The 9,608-nt window shown below is 38.0% G+C and overlaps 1 long non-coding RNA gene across 4 annotated transcripts in view; it reads right to left on the bottom strand.

The window, feature by feature from the left end:
• Positions 1 to 9,608, bottom strand: part of LOC121016296 (uncharacterized) — an 887,083-nt gene that overhangs the window by 541,818 nt on the left and 335,657 nt on the right. For 3 of the 4 annotated variants that reach the window (XR_005784209.1, XR_005784210.1, XR_005784208.1), the window contains exon 3: positions 7,096 to 7,222. The exons of the other annotated variant lie outside the window; for it this stretch is intronic. This is a non-coding gene — a long non-coding RNA (uncharacterized LOC121016296). The remainder of the gene's footprint in view (positions 1 to 7,095; positions 7,223 to 9,608) is intronic. 4 annotated transcript variants of the gene reach the window in all.

The raw sequence follows: 9,608 nt of genomic DNA on the forward strand, positions 1-9,608 counted from the left end.
CTGGGTGTTGTATGGAAACCAATTTGACAATAAATTTCATATATAAATAAAAAAAAAAAAGAAATTAAGGTGCCATAAAAGTTGATAATGGTTTTGGATCCTGGAATCTAAATTTATTATTATTATCTCAGAGTATAGAAATACTTATGACTTGGGTAACAGCTGTAATTAGTAGATGATTTTCAAATGAGCTAAGTACAGTGAGTTGGAAAAAATAAATTATGAAAACATGCAAATATGTGTAGACAATTCAGCTCACCAGGTTTAAAGTGAGGTTTGATTTTTCTGGAATTTTTTAAAATTGTATCTCATTTATTTAATGAATTATTTCTAATTTTCTGAGGTGCTTGCCATTACACTGGTTCGTGTTATATAATTTCATAATGAACATAAGAAAATATTATGTTTTATCAACTACATTAATTACAGCCAGGCTCTTGTTAAGGTAATATAATTCATCCACTTTATTAGGAATGAACCCGTTATTTATGCCACTGATTTTTGCTAAACAATATTCTTCTAGGCCCGCATTTAAGTACATGCATCTAAAAAACATGGCAATTCGTGTACAGATATTTGGATAGAAAATTTCAAAGTATGTTTTGTAGAGTATACATAGATTCTTCTATAGACACAGACTCTTGACTCTAATAAAGTACAATACATAAGAAGCAAACAATTCAATTCATTACTGATATATTCCTTTAGACCACTGCCAGCGTGATGTCCCATAGAGTCTTTAGACTGGAGATTTTGCTTTCACTCTCAATTATTAGTAAGGTTTCTGAGAACTATGAGTCATGCACTGTGCTAGGTCCTGGTGCTGCTTGAGAGGAAGGAATAAGACAAAACTGGCCCTCAGGAACTTACAAGTTAGTCAAGGAAGCTAGAAAAATAAAGAAGGAAATAAGTTATGCTTACAATGATAGAAATCTGAATACAAGAGGAGGCAGAAAAGTATTTCCTACTATGTAAGCATATGGGAAGAATAGGAAGGGCATACCATAATGAGCTTCATTACAAAAAATAAAAGAAAATGATAAATTTGGAGAATTTCAAGTGGTTGTGTTTGCCTTCTGAATGGGATGCCAGAGAGTATAATGTAATGGAAATTTGGAAATGTTAAGCAAGACGAGACCATGGATAGCCTCATGTGCCATGCTAAAAAGTTTGGAGTTTTAAAAGGTTTTGAACAGGGGAATGAACATTACATTACTTATTTTTTTTAAAAAGCTCCCTCTAGAGGCCCCTGGGTGGCTTAGTCAGTTGGGCAACCAACTTCACTCAGGTCACGATCTCACAGATCCTGAGTTTGAGCCCCTCATAGGGCTCTGTGCTGACAGCTCAGAGCCTGGAGCCTGTTTCAGATTCCGTGTCTCCCTCTCTCTCTCTGCCCCTCCCCCACTCATGTTCTATCTCTCTCTTTTAAGAGTAAATGAACATTACAAAAAAATTTTTTTTAGTCCCTCTAGAGGCAGTGGAGAATTTGTGTTAAGGAAGTACAAGACTGCTGATCCGATGAGTGATAGAACATTGAAGAATCCAGGAGCAAAAAGGTAAAGGCCTAGAAACAAAGCACTAATTTTAGGAATGCAATGAGAAAACAGGTAAGAGAGAGTTAGAGGAAAGACATCTAGGTTGAAACCTGAGTTTAGAGCTTACAGATTGGGTGGAGGCTCATGACAGAAATATCAGAGTGTGGAGGAAAATCTCTTCAGTTTTGACTTCTTGAATTTGAGGTTCCTGTATAATATCCAGCCAGAGATGCCCATAGACATCTAGGTATATGGAAGTAATAACAAATTTTCCTGCATTTGAACACCTTAAATTATTTCTGTGATGGTACACATCTCTGGGAAGCAGATATAGGGAATGGTTAGGGAGCTCTCTCAAATTCACACTTAAACAATAAAAAGCCAAATCTAAATGGAAGTTGTTGAGGACAAATATGACACCCAGAAGGTAGTTAACCTTGTCCACCAGAAAGAAAACAGAGGCACTGGAAAGAGGTATATTGTAGAGTCAGCTCTGGGTCAAACTGAGTCAGGTCCCAGCTCTAGTATTTACCACTGTATAAGGTTAGACAGTTGACCCTCAATTACTTTGTCTGTAAAGTAAGGATAGTAACATCAAACTCAGGTTTTTTGAAATAAATATTTTAGATCATGTACATAAAGTACCAGTATAGAGCCTTCAGCTGCCTAAAAATATTATCTAAACCTAATCACTGTGGTTAGTTCACAATTTCAGACCAGCGGTTTCCTTCCTGATGAAGGTTGCCTACAGGACACAGACATCTTTCACACAAGGTCTGGCATGTTCATGACCGTGGAAGGCAAAAGTTGAGCTGTGACTAGATGAGTGGCAAAAACAGGTAGCTGACAGATGGCTCCTTCTTCCCCCAGATTCTATTTCTTAGCTTTTCATAGAACTCCAATTGGTTTGTCGAATCTAGAAAAAGATGGAAGAATGATGTCTCCTCGACACCATCCAAAAGCATTTTGAAACTGCATCGTCACCTTTAATCTTTGTCCCTGACATAAATGAAAGCATTATTGCAGAGGTTTATGTGGTATTTGTACATACTTTTCTAACTAGGGATTCTATCATTCCTTCCCCCCACCATCTAAGGTGAGAACTACTTTAATAAGGACTGTACACAGAGCCTCTCCCAACATACCTCTCAAAACACACAAACAAACAAACCAACAAGTAAAAAGGGAACTGTTCGGAGGGGAAGGGAAGAAGGAGACGTGGAAGCTCAGCTGAAATAAGCCCATTATGTAAGTGCTGGAGTATGCCACTGAGACCTTCTCAAGACAGCACAGACATTGGCTCTCCTGCTGCTCTGCCTTGACATTTCATTCACTAGCTGGCTGTGTCCTTGGGAAAAAATATATAGACAACAGAAGGATCTTTATCTGCCTTTCATGCTTAACCTAAAAGAGAAATGTGTGGCATATAAGATGTGGGATAAAGTTCAAAGATGTCACTTGGATAGTTTTTTCATCAATTTTTAAAAGCATTAATTTCAGGGCACCTGGGTGGCTGTTGGTTGGGCGGCCAACTTTGACTCAGGTCATGATCTCACAGCTTGTGAGTTTGAGCCTCATGTCGGTCTCTGTGGTGACAGTTCAGAGTCGGCAGCCTGCTTCAGATTCTGTGTCTCCCTCTCTCTCTGCCCTTCCCCTGCTCACGCTCTGTCTCTGTCTCTCAAAAATAAATAAACATTAAAAAAAAATTAAAACCATTAGTTTCAAAAAGTCCATGCTGTGCAGGAACACATCACTAATTTACCTAGCCCCTTGCATGTGTTTGTAACAAAATGGTTACAAATATGTTTATCTAGGAGGAAATACGTGAATCATGTCCCCTTTATACCAAAAAAAACTGAAAAATGGGAATAATTTCTTCTCTACAAACCCTCACTTACTATAATCATGGTGCAGTGCTAAACCATAAATCTAGTGTGTTGGTCTTTGTTGGGAGGTGGTTTTACAGCAATATGTTCTAAAGCCCACTCCCGGGAGTTCTTAGAAACCAGTTCATACCTCCTGACTCCTATTTGCAGTAACTCTTGAGGAAACACTTCTGAAGTTTAGACCCTTTCTAAATAACAATCTGTTGTCCACTTATAAGAAACACCAGTTTTGAGGACACCAAAAGAAGTTCCAGAGGAAACATATGGACATCAGGAAATTATGTTCCCTTTTGATCATGAACAAGTCATCTGCAAGTGTCCCTTGAGAGGTGAGATTGGCCCAGGACTTCATTTTCAAAGAAAATTGATGGAGCATTAAAGCCAAGAGCATCTGGGACCAACTAGACAACCCAATCAGCTTATCTTTGCATGAACTATGACAGATACCAAATGTAACTCCAAAAAACATCAAAGCAATTGCCTGTGGATTCTGCCAAAAAAGGAAAATGCTGCCAGTGAAAAAGAACATTCCTAGCTTAGCAGTCGGAACTCCAAAATGCTTTTTTAAAGTGAGGAAAAATAGAACCACAAGGATAGGGTGGTCAGCAATAGTTCGGGGAATATAAAGTGAAGATATTCAATAAAATGTATTTGATAGTCATATTATAAATCTTCCTTTGCCTACTTGGATATTTCACATACAACAGAAATGCTTCGATATTAGTCAGTATATCCTATTCAATCACACAACTTTTATTTAATATATTTGCTTTAGGAGTCAAGGGAAGATAGTGATTAGGGAAAAGTTGTATGTGTTAGATGATTTATATATATTATTTAGTCTATGTATTTGCCCCAAGAAAAAAACTCAGTGATCTCTTCAAAAAGAGAATTCTTGAAACTAAAATGGTTGAAAAAAAAACCAAAGCCACTCAGAGCCACAGTCTCAGAGGACTTAGAGCTCCTCCCATGGTATTCCCCATTCAAGACAGAGTCTTCCTCTTGCACATTTGTAGAAATGGGGACTTCCCTGGTTATAAGATTGCTCATACCACCATTGCATAACCCTCATTATTAGAAAGCATTTCTCAAATATTTCTTGCTAACTTCTATGCACCCATTCTAACTGTGCTATATGATGAAACAAAGACCAGGGCTGCTGGTCCCTCCACATAATCCCCTCATTTGAAGTATGAGGTGACAAGAACCATGGCTTCACAATTTTTCTTTTTTTCTAGACAAATATTCAATTTACATAACCATACCTTGGGTAACTCTTGACCTTCAACATCCTGATGAGCTCCCTTTCCATCTTTAAGGATTTAGTGAGGGCTCAGGTCTAGGTAACTTAGATAACTGAATATAATAAATATAATAAATATAGATAACTGAATATAATAAATATGGTGAAAAGCTCAGGTGCAGTCTGCTAAAATGGATTGGATTTATTGTTTGGTTGACTATGTCTTTGAGGTATTGCTATGTTGACCAGCATGAACTGTGTCCTGTGTGTTCTAGGATATATAAATCTGATGTGCAAGCTTGAGAGTGTTTGCGGGGCCTTTGTAGACTCATGGGTGGCTTCTTCCCATTCTTAGAATGCCCTAAACTTGCCCAAAGTTCACCCTACACTCATCTCAACATCACCTTGGGCATAGCCCATCCTTACTCCAGGCTCATTTCACTTCATTCTAATCCCAATCCAACCTTATTCCAACCTCACTCTTACCTGCATTAGGAAAGGCATGTATAAACTTTATCTTATTGTTATAATGCATCTGAAATGGTCCAATACACAATCATGAGATTGGGTATCTAGAAGTGAACTCAGTATGCAGCTGCAGTAGAATCAACATGGAAAACAGAGAGAATATTACTGCATTTGATTAAGAAACAATATTTTATGAGGGTAGCCAAAGTTTGCATTAGCTTTCTGTACAGTGGTAACATGCCCATAATGAATCCGTAATCAACCTAAATGAAGTTGTGAAGTCTTTTTCACAATAGCATGTTAAAACACAATCTGCGGGGCGCCTGGGTGGCGCAGTCGGTTAAGCGTCTGACTTCAGCCAGGTCATGATCTCCCGGTCTGTGAGTTCGAGCCCCGCGTCAGGCTCTGGGCTGATGGCTCAGAGCCTGGAGCCTGTTTCCGATTCTGTCTCCCTCTCTCTCTGCCCCTCCCCCGTTCATGCTCTATCTCTCTCTGTCCCAAAAATAAATAAATGTTGAAAAAAAAATTAAAAAAAAAAAACCACAATTTGCAAGTGAGCATATAATAAATGATATTAAATGATGGCATACAAATACTTTAGGGTAATATAGCCCAGGGCTTAATTTATAAAAACAAAAAAAGAAAAAGAAAAAAAAAACAGAATGAGCAATTTAACCCTATATATACTTTCATGGTAACTAATTCAGTCTATTATTTCATAACACACCTCTCACTAATCCAGTAGACCATTACTTCATTTGTGGGTTAATGGTTTCGATTCTTATTAAAATACTTGAGAAAAATAGAGCATTAAGTTTACTGGTGTAGCTAGGAGAGGAAGTTTCAACAGAGAATGAAAGAGAAACATAAAGAAGAACACTAAATATCTGGAGTACAATGAGTAGAAATTCTACTAAACAGGAGGTTGAAAGTGCTAAACAAAGCCTCACTGGATCCAGTGTTCTTTAGAGTTAACTCCATTGATGACCAAGGTTAAACCTCCTTTCAACACTCCTTGAGCCGCCTGGAGAGGCAGATGATAATTTCCACATTCTTGAAAGACACCATGCCTCTCCAAAGGTAAAAGTTTCAGAATCTAGCCATTGGAGAGGAAATATGCCCGTCTTTCACTCTTGTAGGTTCCTGGGTATTACTGGGACACGTGCATGCATGTGCACACACACACACACAATTTGAATAATATAAACTATGTTGACTAATTTTTAAGATTCTTGTTTCATTCAAGTTGGTTTTTCCTTTTTATTAGCTTCTGATGTGGAAAGGCCCTAAGGATAGAGGAGTAAAGGTAGAGGGGTTCTGAGGACTAAGGGGTATAGTATAGGGGTATAGGGACTAAAAGTTCATAATCAAGGCAAGATTACAAATCAGAAGTATGTAGTACAACAGGCTATGAATTTACACTCAGGATTTATCAAGCAATAGAAGCCAAAGTATCAGATTGGATTAATTTTACAGTAGAGACACTTTGTAGAAATATTCATTCAATGGTCTAGTCCAACTCTCCTTGAATTGCCTCAGTTTGATTGTCACATTGCAAATCCCTAATAACTATCATGTAGCTCATTCCATCAAGAGAATTATTTAGATTAATACCTGGTTCCAGGAATTAGATCCTACCAACAACAGTAATAAACACAGGAGGGAAACTGCCTCATCATTGTGAGGAAAATACATAGAGAAAACTCCTGTCTTATACAGATGCTTTGTTTTTCACTGAGATGTGAATATATTTATATGCACAACTTCCAACAGGGGTCATTGTATCTGCAGTGGTAGAAAACAAAAAATAGAAAAGTCAATCTTCTTTATTTTCTATTTCTGAAAGCACAGCTCAGATTGCTGTGAAGCCTTACTTCCTGGTTACTTCTAGATACTCAGAATTGAGCTGTGTGTCTATGTCAAGCATGATGAGATATGATGTGATATGATGAGAGAGGCTCACCCCATGATGTGACATGATGCCATGGCCCATCACTCAGAGATGCACATAATGATACACACATGCCTTCTGCATTCCATGATTCAGTCATCAAAAGAGCAGAGTCAAATGTCACTGAGCTTTGCAATCTCTGTGGTAAATAAACAAGGAAGGGAAGGAGAGTGTTGTAGAAATGATTTACTCAATGCTTAATACACAGAAAAATCACCACTATCTAAAAGCAACCATACAAATTAGCAGGAAAGAAAAACAGCTGGACCTGAAGCTCTGCAGCATGGCTAGTGAGAACAAGGGCCTATGACACTGTGACCTTTGGCCTCCTGCCATTCTTTAACCACATACCAGGTGTGCAGACATGTCTCTGTACAGAGACTGTATTTGTGGAATCCTTGAGTGCTACATCTGGGGATCTCCTAACCTGTGGATCCCTAGGGAATTTAACGTGCCTTAAATAACATTTCAAGAGTTTGCATTTCAGCTTGCTTGCAGGTTGGTTTCTGTTAAGGGCGAAGTCCTGAAAATTATAATTTACCCTCAGTGTTACACTTTGATGAAAGAGAGTCCCTGAATTCATTGCTGCCTTAGTGACACAAATGTCGTCTCCTAAGCCAAAAAGTTTTCATGGGAATCAGAATTAATAGTCTAGCCCAGCAAAGCTGGATGATGCAGAGATGCAGAGATCTATGTTTTGAGAGCAACTGAGTTGACTGAATTTTCTTAGTGTGGTCTACCTCCAAGAACTTTAGAAAGCCCCAAAGCATCACAGATAAAACTGATTTTTTTTTTTCTGCTCAGTCTGGTCGGCAGTACTGGCAAGACCAACTGACAAATGCCAATTTAAAAAAAAATCCTGGGATTCCTGGGTGGCTTAGTCAGTTGAGCATCTGATTTCAGCTCAGGCCATGATCTTGCAGTTCGTGAGTTGGAGCCCCATGTCAGGCTCTGTGCTGACAGCTCAGAGCCTGGAGTTTGCTTTGGATTCTGTGTGCGTGTGTCTCTCTCTCTCTGCCCCTGCCCTGCTTGTGCTCTGTCTCTCTCTGTCTCTCAAATAAATAAACATTTTAAAAAAGTCCTTTGTTTCCCCCACTGAAATTTACTATTTGCACCACATCACTACACTTGTTTACTCTCTTTGTCCTTTGAAGTTTCTAGAATGTCCTGTTGGAACCTGATTTTGGTGCATCTTATTGCCCAAGAGTTTCAAAATACATTTCCCTCCTTCGGGCCATTTTCTCATGGGATTCTGGCATATGGACAGGTCTGTTGGTTATTTTCCAAGCTGAATATTATTTATTTATTCATTCTTATTTTGAGTATAGTTGATACACAATGTTGCATTATTTTTAGCTGTACACATAGTGATTCAACACGTTTACACATCATGCTTGGTCACCACACGTGTAGCTACCTTCTGGTCCCATCCATTGTTATTATAGTATCATTGACTATATTCCCTGCACTGTTTCTTTCATTCCCATGACTTATTCATTCCATGAGCCAAGCTGAACTTTTTACCTTGATGGTTTCAGAAACAAACAATTGGCCTATTGATAATGGTTTCCCATCATTTCAGGAGAGCTGATAAAAAAAAAAAAAAAAAAAAAACCTTCATCTAGATTATGGTTATGCATTAATACTTTCAGTGGTTTATTTTGAGTATCTTCCACTTTATAAAATTCAGATATCAATCAAAGGATAATATTCTAGAAGCATAAATCTGAGAATCATACATTTCATATCATCATTGTATGGTTGAAAGTTCTGTGCCAACTTGCTTCTAGGGTACACAAGGTTGTGACAGTTGAACCAAAGAACATCTAATCATACTCCAAATAGAGCTGAGAGATTCTGCATTATGAAGCAACATTAAATAAACTTCCCTTTTTATTTCACTTTCAAGGTCAAACATATTCTTCTAATAAGGACAAAAGAGTCATGGACCAACTGATTTCTTCACTTAATTGTATGTGACTATTGCTTTTAGAAAACTGTTTTAGGTTTGCTTCATTGATCAAGAGTCTCAGAAAAAATGTACAAAACAGTCTGTTCCATGTGTTCCCTACAATAATGAAATAATAAAAGCCTCCAGTAGATGAACAATGAAGTTTTCCAAATACTCTGTGAAATCAAAATACCAATTCCTTCTAGCTTCCTCTTGGATCACAAATTTTAGGATAGATCATTTCACCATAGGAATCCAACACAGTTTGATCAGCATAGTTGCTAAATATTTCCAAAATAGGAAAGCAAATGAAAGATGACAATAAATGTAAATTAGAGGTATCCTGTTGAATCATCAAAGGGTTCCTTTTAGCTTAAGAATTACTAGCATCCCAAATTACTGCAGTGACTGCAGCTGTCTACCTTGATTACCTCTTCACACAAATAGTATTTTCACTTTAAAAGCTATATATGAACAGCAAGCCCATGGGAAACTTAGCAATGTGTAAGTCTTTAAAAGGAAAATGGGGCGCCTGGGTGGCGCAGTCGGTTAAGCGTCCGACTTCAGCCAGGTC

Source organism: Herpailurus yagouaroundi, unplaced genomic scaffold (assembly GCF_014898765.1).
Source record: "Herpailurus yagouaroundi ecotype Mexico unplaced genomic scaffold, PumYag 210, whole genome shotgun sequence".
NCBI lineage: Eukaryota > Metazoa > Chordata > Mammalia > Carnivora > Felidae > Herpailurus > Herpailurus yagouaroundi.